The sequence below is a fragment of the Euphorbia lathyris genome, chromosome 7, assembly GCF_963576675.1.
Source record: "Euphorbia lathyris chromosome 7, ddEupLath1.1, whole genome shotgun sequence".
NCBI classification, from domain to species: domain Eukaryota; kingdom Viridiplantae; phylum Streptophyta; class Magnoliopsida; order Malpighiales; family Euphorbiaceae; genus Euphorbia; species Euphorbia lathyris.
This window is the reverse complement of record NC_088916.1, coordinates 32,084,564-32,093,522: the sequence shown is the minus strand read 5'-3', so window position 1 is coordinate 32,093,522 and position 8,959 is coordinate 32,084,564. Positions and strand designations below refer to the sequence as shown.

At 34.7% G+C, this 8,959-nt stretch overlaps 1 non-coding gene across 1 annotated transcript; it reads right to left on the bottom strand.

Annotated features, from left to right (window-relative positions):
* Positions 1–4,570: 4,570 nt before the first annotated feature.
* Positions 4,571–4,677, bottom strand: LOC136201823 (small nucleolar RNA R71). Its single transcript, XR_010674162.1, has one exon. It is a non-coding gene; the product is annotated as a small nucleolar RNA R71 (small nucleolar RNA).
* Between the last annotated feature and the right edge of the window lie 4,282 nt (positions 4,678–8,959).

The following is an 8,959-nucleotide window of genomic DNA, read 5'->3' as shown; positions in this document are numbered from 1 at the left end:
ATTAACGAATAACCTTACCTCAGCGGCTAAGATTCAACCCGTTAACGACATTAGGAATTAGAAGAACCTAATCTAAGCCAACCGATTCTCAGCGATATCGATTCAGAAACTTAATTACTCATTCACTTGATGTGATAAAGTCGAAAATAGATGTATTAATGTCACATGGAGAGTTCTCAGTTTGTCAATCTGATTATCCCCAAATACAATCTAGATTTCAACTTTATAGCATCAATTGCTACTAACTCAGATTTAACTAAATAATGACTCATTGATTATCTAGTTTAATCACACAGCTATATGCCAGTTTAATCAAATGAACAATCGGCTGCATCATTCAAAAGCAAACTAACAATTGAGATAAAATCCCTAAACACAGTGAATAAACAAATGATATGAATAAAGAGAAAATACTAGAAGAGAAACGATCTCACAATGCTTGAAAATTCTTGTCTTTGAATTACCCCTTAACCGAAATAAAAGGTTTAGCTATGAATAGCCATAAAGAACAAAATAAATGTTTCTGAGTTTTTCCGTTTGAAAGATACGTTCTCTGGGAATGTAAAAATCTAAGAAAGAAGAGAGAGAGATCATCTAATCTCAAACCTAAATGTTTTGTAAATAAGATATATCCCTCTAAATTAGCTAACAAAATAATATCTTTCCCAATCACAAATCTTTTCTAATCTTCCCATATCCCTTATTTTCTGCCTTCTTCTTTGAGTAGGAAAGAGTCCTGATCAATCTAAACATCATTAGTTTGGAGGTCTTAGTCTTGGGCAAGACTAACTCCAATTTCGTTTCAGCTCCTTTGATTCAGTTCATCTTGGGCAAGGCTAACTCCAATTTCGTATCAAGTCCAAAGTTTCTTCAAATTAAGTCCAATTCCGCTCCTTTTAATCATTTGAGTCCTGTGGAGACAAATCATACCAAAACAAGCAATAATATCCGAAATAACACTAAATTAATTAAATAACCTAGCACTAAAGTGGACATTTGAACGTTGAATTGGACATTTATCAATTACTAATTAGATAATTAAATAACCACTTTGTTATTATCTAAATAATAACTAATTATATCTAGATAATTATTATTAATCAAATTAATAATTTAATTATTGTAAGGGATAATTAATTAGAGTTTCAATCACATTAAAACCTCTAATTAATATTATCAGATAATCCTTTAATTTAATTTATAATCATAATCTAATTTATAATTAAATCAAATTAATAATACTTAATTTAATTAATGAATTTCGGCCCATCTCACCAATTTACACATTCGTCCTCCGATTCTAAGTCCCATATGCAACCCATTAGGACCTTTATTGCCACTAGCCGTATATATCTTTTGAGATTAATTCATCACAGTTAATTTCAACATATATATAACGGAATACCGTCGCGAGCTGTTACTAGCAGAACCTATGATATTTCCCCAGAGCAATTAAGAAGTCAGGTTGATAACTGACGTTAATCTTTCTGCATTAGGTACAGTATAATACAATCCTTCATCAACTATATCCTATCGGCCAATTCCTTATAACCATGGAACGTGTCAAGGTTACATATAATGAAGAGTCTGGTTTTACTTGTACAGGTTGAATTCACTCTGAAAGATAAGTTAAGTGAAATATCCATTTCTACTCTTAACTCTATCACCTTGCAAGGATTTCAGTTAATTCACCACAAACGGCCATTTGGATATATCTCCCACTTATCGGGAGTGACGAATGCTCAATCTGACATTAACTATTCTGCAATTACTTTGTATGATACCCAACCCTGCTCTCACACACCCCAGGCTCTCACCTATTGAATCGTGCTCGCACAGAATCAAAGTACCAGACTCCATAATCCATAATCACTAATTAACGAATGTTTGAGTCTGAGGATTAGTTATACCTACTAATACTAATGAGATGAACAATTGACATATTAGATAAATCAATCCATACTGTTATCTCAAGTCGGGTCCCAATCCTAATGAACTCCTTCACAGGATCCATGTAACTGTCTAGATGTCTGAATATCTAAAACATTGTGAGATTAGCTTTCTGTCTCGACAGAAAACACTGTTACATGTAAGTCTCAATAGTAATACGCCAACCCCTATAACATATTACTTGACTTGGGTTTACTTTAAGTTTATTGATCTTGTTATAAAGTATAGTCTCACTTCATGAGTGTATGAACACTCTATAACTGCTTAAACAAACTTAGGATTACTTTCTTTATGAAAGATTTGTGCCTTTATATATGGTTACATTTTAATGTTATATATCTGATTAAATAAATGATTAAATAAACAATTTATTCATTAATATTAATATCTTAAAACAATTGTCTTTAGGACACTAAACTCCAGTAGTGTGGACTGTTAAGCCAAAAATATACCTAAAATATCATCAATAATTACATCAATATTGCTACGAATTTCTGCTATTTATACCTATTTAGAATACTTTTACTCCCGAATATGTTTCTTTCTTGCAAGGTACATAAATATTTGGTAAAATCCAAATAGGAGTAAAAAGAGCTCAAAAATAGAAGAAAAGCCCTACAAAAGGAGTCGAAGACGACGAAAATTAATAACGCCAAGTCGAGGACACGAACGAGAGCCGAAGAGGTGAAAAACGCTCCGTGCCGCGAACGCGGCCCCCAATATTCACGGTCGCGACACGCGTCCCTCAGCCCTCCTTCCCTTCGTCCGAAGTACAAATTGTTGCTCCCCCATTCTCGGTAGAGAATTTAATATTCTCGGTACGAGCAGGAGACTTTAGAAGCCTAGTTACACACTTTCGTTTTCGACGAAACGCGATCATTCGGGTGGATAAAGACGTCCTTTCACAGCGGACACGATCCTTCACAACGGACACGACACTTCAATCAAGACTCTTCAACATCTATAAATAAAGAGTTGATGGAGAGTTGAAAGATAATGTTATATGTGTAGAAGAAAGAGATTAGTGTAGAATTTATGCAGAAATTCCGAGTCAAGTGATTCAGAAGTTAGATTTAGATTCTGTTCAAAAGCAATATGATGTACACACATTGTTTACTAAATAATAACAAACTCAGTAGCGTTTAGACATTGTTCCAGTTTAGTTTTCATTTTGGTAGTAGACCGACCCAGTCTCTATTACGAAGATTCAACGAGAAGATTGAGTAGAGGATTCGCCCCTGAGCCTGACAAACTCTAACGAAACCCAAGGAAAGGATTGACAACCCGTTCACTTGCACGCCGTCGAAGAATTCAATGCTCCATGTTCTCTGCAAACTTGTGTCAATTTATATTTCATCTAATAAAGTCCGTTCTATTCGATAGATTTTTATGCAGCACTTATGGTAACCAATCCACTAAAGTGACTGCTGGTGTTTTCATTAAAACGTATTTAATCCAAAATCTTTACAAGGAAACTTTGTTGAACACTTAGGCAAATTATTATCTCGAAAGAGTTTTAATTTGATTAAGGGCAACTATCCCGAAAGGGTTTTGTCGCGTTCAAAGCCAATTAATTAGAGGTTCCGTCATTTATTTCATTTTTATAATTCGTACAAAGTTTAAAGTTGTTTTCTTTGCTTAATGCAAACAAATATACTTGTTTACTTTTCTAAAGTACTAAAACGTTCCTGTTTTGCAAATTCATTTTTAAATCAGAATATTTTCTAACATCTTCATACTCTAATCTAATTCTCATTCTAGCAATTTCAAAACCAAAACCGATTAAACGGTTTTCCATATTATAAACCTTTAAAGTAAATTTAACCGATTATAAATAAGTTTTGTTGAAAAACGTTCCCTGTGGGATCGATATCTTTTATTACTACAAGCGTATACCGTGCACTTGCGGAAATCGCTCAATAAGTTTTTGGCGCCGTTGCCGGGGAACGCCAAATTTTTTGACAAAAATTTAGATTTTTCGTATTTTATTTCGAATCTAGGTTTATTTATACTTATTCAAACTTTTATATTTTAATTATATCAGGTTACTAACATATTTATTTTTCAAGTTCTGTTTTGTAGGTAGTTTCGGTTCGGTCGAAATTTCAAGTTCATGCGCAGTTCTCAAAGTTCAGGCACGTCACCAGATCCTATTGACCCAGAAATTGAAAGAACTCTTAAAAAGAACAAGAAAGAAAAGAAAAACAAAAATAAAACCCCAATAAAAACTAAAATTACCGAGCCAGAAGTTATGGCCACACTTATGGATTACGCTAGGCCAGTAGTGGCCGGTGTAACAAACAGTATAGTTAGACCCCAAATTAATGCACATCATTTTGAAATTAAGCCTGCGTTGCTTAATATGTTGCAAAATAATGTAACGTTTTACGGGTTACCTAACGAAAATCCTAATACCCATTTGACAAATTTCTTAGAAATTTATGACACTTTTAAAATTACTGATGTAACTGCAGAAGCAATCAAACTTCGCCTTTTTCCTTTTACTTTGAAGGATCGAGCCAAAGAATGGTTAACTTCTATGCCAGCTGCATCAATTGAGACTTGGGAGCAATTAGCCCAAGCATTTTTATCAAAAAATTTTCCTTTAGCAAAAACCGCAAGAGTCATTAAAGAGTTAACATTTTTTTCTCAAAATGATAGTGAAACTCTTTATGAGGCTTGGGAACGTTTTAAAGAACTTCAACGTTTATGCCCACACCACCAATTGCCCGCTGAACTTTTAATGCAAACATTTTATAATGGACTAAATCCTACAACTAGAGGTTCATTGGACGCTATGTCTGGAGGGTTATTCATGAAGAAAACATCTGCCCAAGCAAGAGAAATTTTGGAGGAAATGGCAATCAACAGCAGTATGTGGCCCGCGGAACGTGGACCCGTACCATCAGCGAAACCATCATCCTCAACTACTTCATCAGTTAAAGGTATAATGAATCTTGATCCAGTAGCGATGTTGCAAGCCCAATTTTCTGGCTTATCGCACAAAATTGATAGGTTTATGGCACCGTGTGATCCTAATGGTCAACCAATCCAAACGGATGTGGATTACGAAGGTATAAGTGAAATTGAATAGGTAAATTTTGTCCAAGGGCAAAACCAAAATAATAACCCTTATTCCAATACATATAATCCTGGATGGAGAAATCATCCTAACTTTAACTGGAGAGATAATAATAATGCTAATGCTAATCAAAATCGTACTACTAATTATCAAAATCAATCCAGAGACACGATTAGCACTTTATCTTCTAAAATCAACAAATTTATTGATGCTATGAGCGGAAAAATAAGTAATCACGACGATGGTATTAAACGGATCGAGAATAAATTCGATCAGCTTATTAAAAACCAATCATCCAGCATCCATAATTTGGAGATTCAAATTGGACAACTCGCTAAATCAATTCCATCCCGCAAAGAGGGAAGTCTTCCAAGCCATACGGAAGAAAATCCGAAAGAGCATGTTAAGGCTATCACTCTTCGTTCAGGGAAAAATTGCTTAGGCCCGGAAATGCCCGGAAATTCGACCTTACCTAGAACTGATTTATCGAAGCCCAAAGAAGATACATTAAAACAAAAAGATGCACCGATTGACTCTAGTACAAAAACTTTTGTACCCAAACCACCTTTTCCACACAAAGTCCGCAATAAGGACTATGACAAACAACTTTTAACATTTTTAGACAAACTTAAGAATTTGCATATTAATTTAACGTTTATGGATGCGATTACGCAAATTCCCAATTATGGTAAATTCCTCAAAGATTTAATTTCAAAGAAAATCAGTTGGGAAGGAATTTCATCCATTTCACTAACTGAAGATTGCAGTTCGATTGTGTCAAGTAATTTGCCCACAAAACTCAAGGATCCCGGATGTTTTACCATTCCGTGTAAATTGGGAGATATTGAATTCCCAAGTTGTCTTTGTGATTTAGGAGCAAGCATTAACTTGATGCCATTATCTATTTTTAATAAGTTAGGCTTAGAAGAAGACATCAAACGTACCAATATGGTTTTGCAATTAGCGGATCAAACCACTAAAAGACCATACGGTATAATTGAGGATGTTTTAGTTAAAGTTGACAAATTTATTTTTCCTACCGATTTCGTTATTTTAGATTTTGCTTATGACGTAAACTGTCCGCTAATCTTTGGTAGACCGTTCATGAACACGGGACGTGCTCTAGTTGATGTGTCGGAAGGGAAAGTAGTTTTAAGAATAGGCGATGATAAGATTGAGTTTGATATGAATCAAGCGATGAAATATCCTATGGAGGATTTCGCTTGTATGAAACTTGATTTAATTGAAGAATGTGTAAATGACATTGTTCAAAAAAAAGAAATAATAGAACCTATAATGAGTGAGGAACTAGAAGATAAGGACCCAGAACCTTTGATTCGAGAAGATGGACCAGTTCCGCCTTCAATTATAGTTCCACCTAAATTAGAACTTAAAGAATTACCAAGTCATTTGAGGTACGCTTTCTTAGGCGAAGGCGATTCTCTACCTATTATTATCTCTAACAAATTAACACAAGTCCAAGAAGAGAAATTGAAAGAAGTTGTTAGAAATAGGATAGGAAGTATGGGTTGGCAAATTTCAGACTTAAAAGGTATTAATCCAAGTATTGTAATGCACAGAATTCACTTAGAAGAAGATAAGCCACCTAAAGCGGATAGGCAAAGACGCCTAAATCCGAACATGAAAGAAGTAGTAAAAAATGAGATTACTAAACTTCTGGACAATGGAATTATTTATCCTATTTCGGATAGTGAATGGGTTAGTCCAATCCATTGTGTTCCTAAAAAGGGAGGCATAACAGTTGTAAGGAATGAAGAAGGTGAATTAATACCTACGCGAACCACCACTAGTTAGAGGGTTTGTATAGATTATAGAAATCTAAATAAAGCAACTAGGAAAGATCATTTTCCTCTTCCTTTCATTGATCAAATGATCGAAAGGATAGCTGGTCATGCTTTCTACTGTTTTCTTGATGGTTATTCCGGATTCTTTCAAATATACATTTACCCGGATGACCAAGATAAAACAACCTTCACATGTCCTTACGGAACATTTGCATATAGAAGAATGCCCTTTGGTCTACGTAACGCACCTGCAACATTTCAACGTTGTATGACTGCGATTTTTAATGATTTCATTGAAGATATCATGGAAGTTTTTATGGACGATTTTTCAGTTTATGGAGATTCTTTTGATTCGTGCCTAGAAAATTTGGATAAAGTTTTGTCTAGGTGTGAAGAAACAAATTTGGTATTAAATTGGGAAAAATGTCATTTCATGGTTGACGAAGGAATTGTTTTAGGTCACAAAATATCTGAAAAATGATTAGAAGTAGATAGAGCAAAAACCTCAGTAATAGAGAAATTACCCCCTCCAACTACTGTTAAGGGAGTGAGATCATTTTTAGGACATGCAGGTTTTTACAGAAGATTTATTAAGAATTTTTCTGTAATTTTCAAACCACTCACTAATTTACTCATGAAAGATTCAACCTTTGATTTTAATGAAGATTGTGTTAAAACTTTCGAAACATTGAAAACAGCTTTAGTCAGTGCACCTGTTATTGCTAAACCCGATTGGGATTTACCATTTGAAATTATGTGTGATGCAAGTGATTTAGCTGTCGGATGTGTTTTAGGTCAAAGGAAAGATAAGAAACTTCATGTCATTTATTATGCAAGTCACACACTGTCTAGTGCACAATTAAACTACACCACAACAGAAAAAGAAATGTTAGCCGTAGTTTTTGCATGTGACAAGTTTAGGTCATATTTATTAGGTTCAAAAGTTATTATTTATACTGATCATGCAGCATTAAGATATTTATTTGCTAAAAAGGATGCAAAACCACGTCTAATTAGATGGGTTTTATTGTTACAAGAATTTGATATAGAAATAAAAGACAAAAAGGGAGTAGAAAATCTTGTCGCCGATCATCTATCGAGACTTGAAGATGAAAACGGTCCTATAGGTGAAACTAACGGTATACGAAATGATTTCCCTGATGAACACCTCTATCAAATAAAAAGTGCCATGTCACCTTGGTATGCAGATATTGCTAATTATCTTGCAGCCAATATTGTTCCGGAAGGATTAGATTTCCAACAAAAGAAGAAATTTTTCTTCGATATTAAACAATATTTTTGGGAAGATCCTTTTTTGTTCAAAACTTGTGGTGACGGGATAATTAGGAGATGCGTTGGTGAAAATGAATACGAATCCATAATATCAGAATGCCATTCTAGGTCTTATGGAGGACATAATGGAGTTAACAAGACAGCAGCTAGAATATTTGAAAGCGGTTTTTTTTGGCCTACGATGTTTAAAGACGTCCGTTCATTTATTACTCGTTGTGATAAGTGCCAAAGAACAGGAAATCTAGGAAGGAAAGATGAGATGCCCCTCACAACCATATTAGAAGTTGAAGTCTTCGATATGTGGGGAATAGATTTCATGGGACCTTTTCCCCCTTCCAATGGTAAAACTTACATATTAGTTGCCGTTGATTATGTTTCAAAGTGGGTTGAAGCAATTGCAACCCCGACGAACGATTCTAAAGTTGTCGTTAATTTTCTTGACGATATATTTTGTAGATTTGGTTGTCCAAGAGTTATCGTTAGTGATGGCGGTACTCATTTTATAAACAAGAGTTTTGAAACGCTTATGAAAAAATATGGAGTACGCCACCGCGTATCATCGCCGTACCATCCTCAGTCAAATGGTCAGGCGGAGATATCAAATCGAGAACTCAAATGGATTCTTGAGAAAACAGTTTCATCTTCTAGAAAAGATTGGTCTTCTAAACTCAATAATGCATTATGGGCATACCGTACTGCATTTAAAACACCAATAGGAATGACTCCGTACCGCTTAGTGTATGGGAAGGCATGTCATTTGCCAGTCGAATTAGAACATAAAGCCTATTGGGCTATTAGAGAACTTAACTTTGATTTACAACAAGCAGGT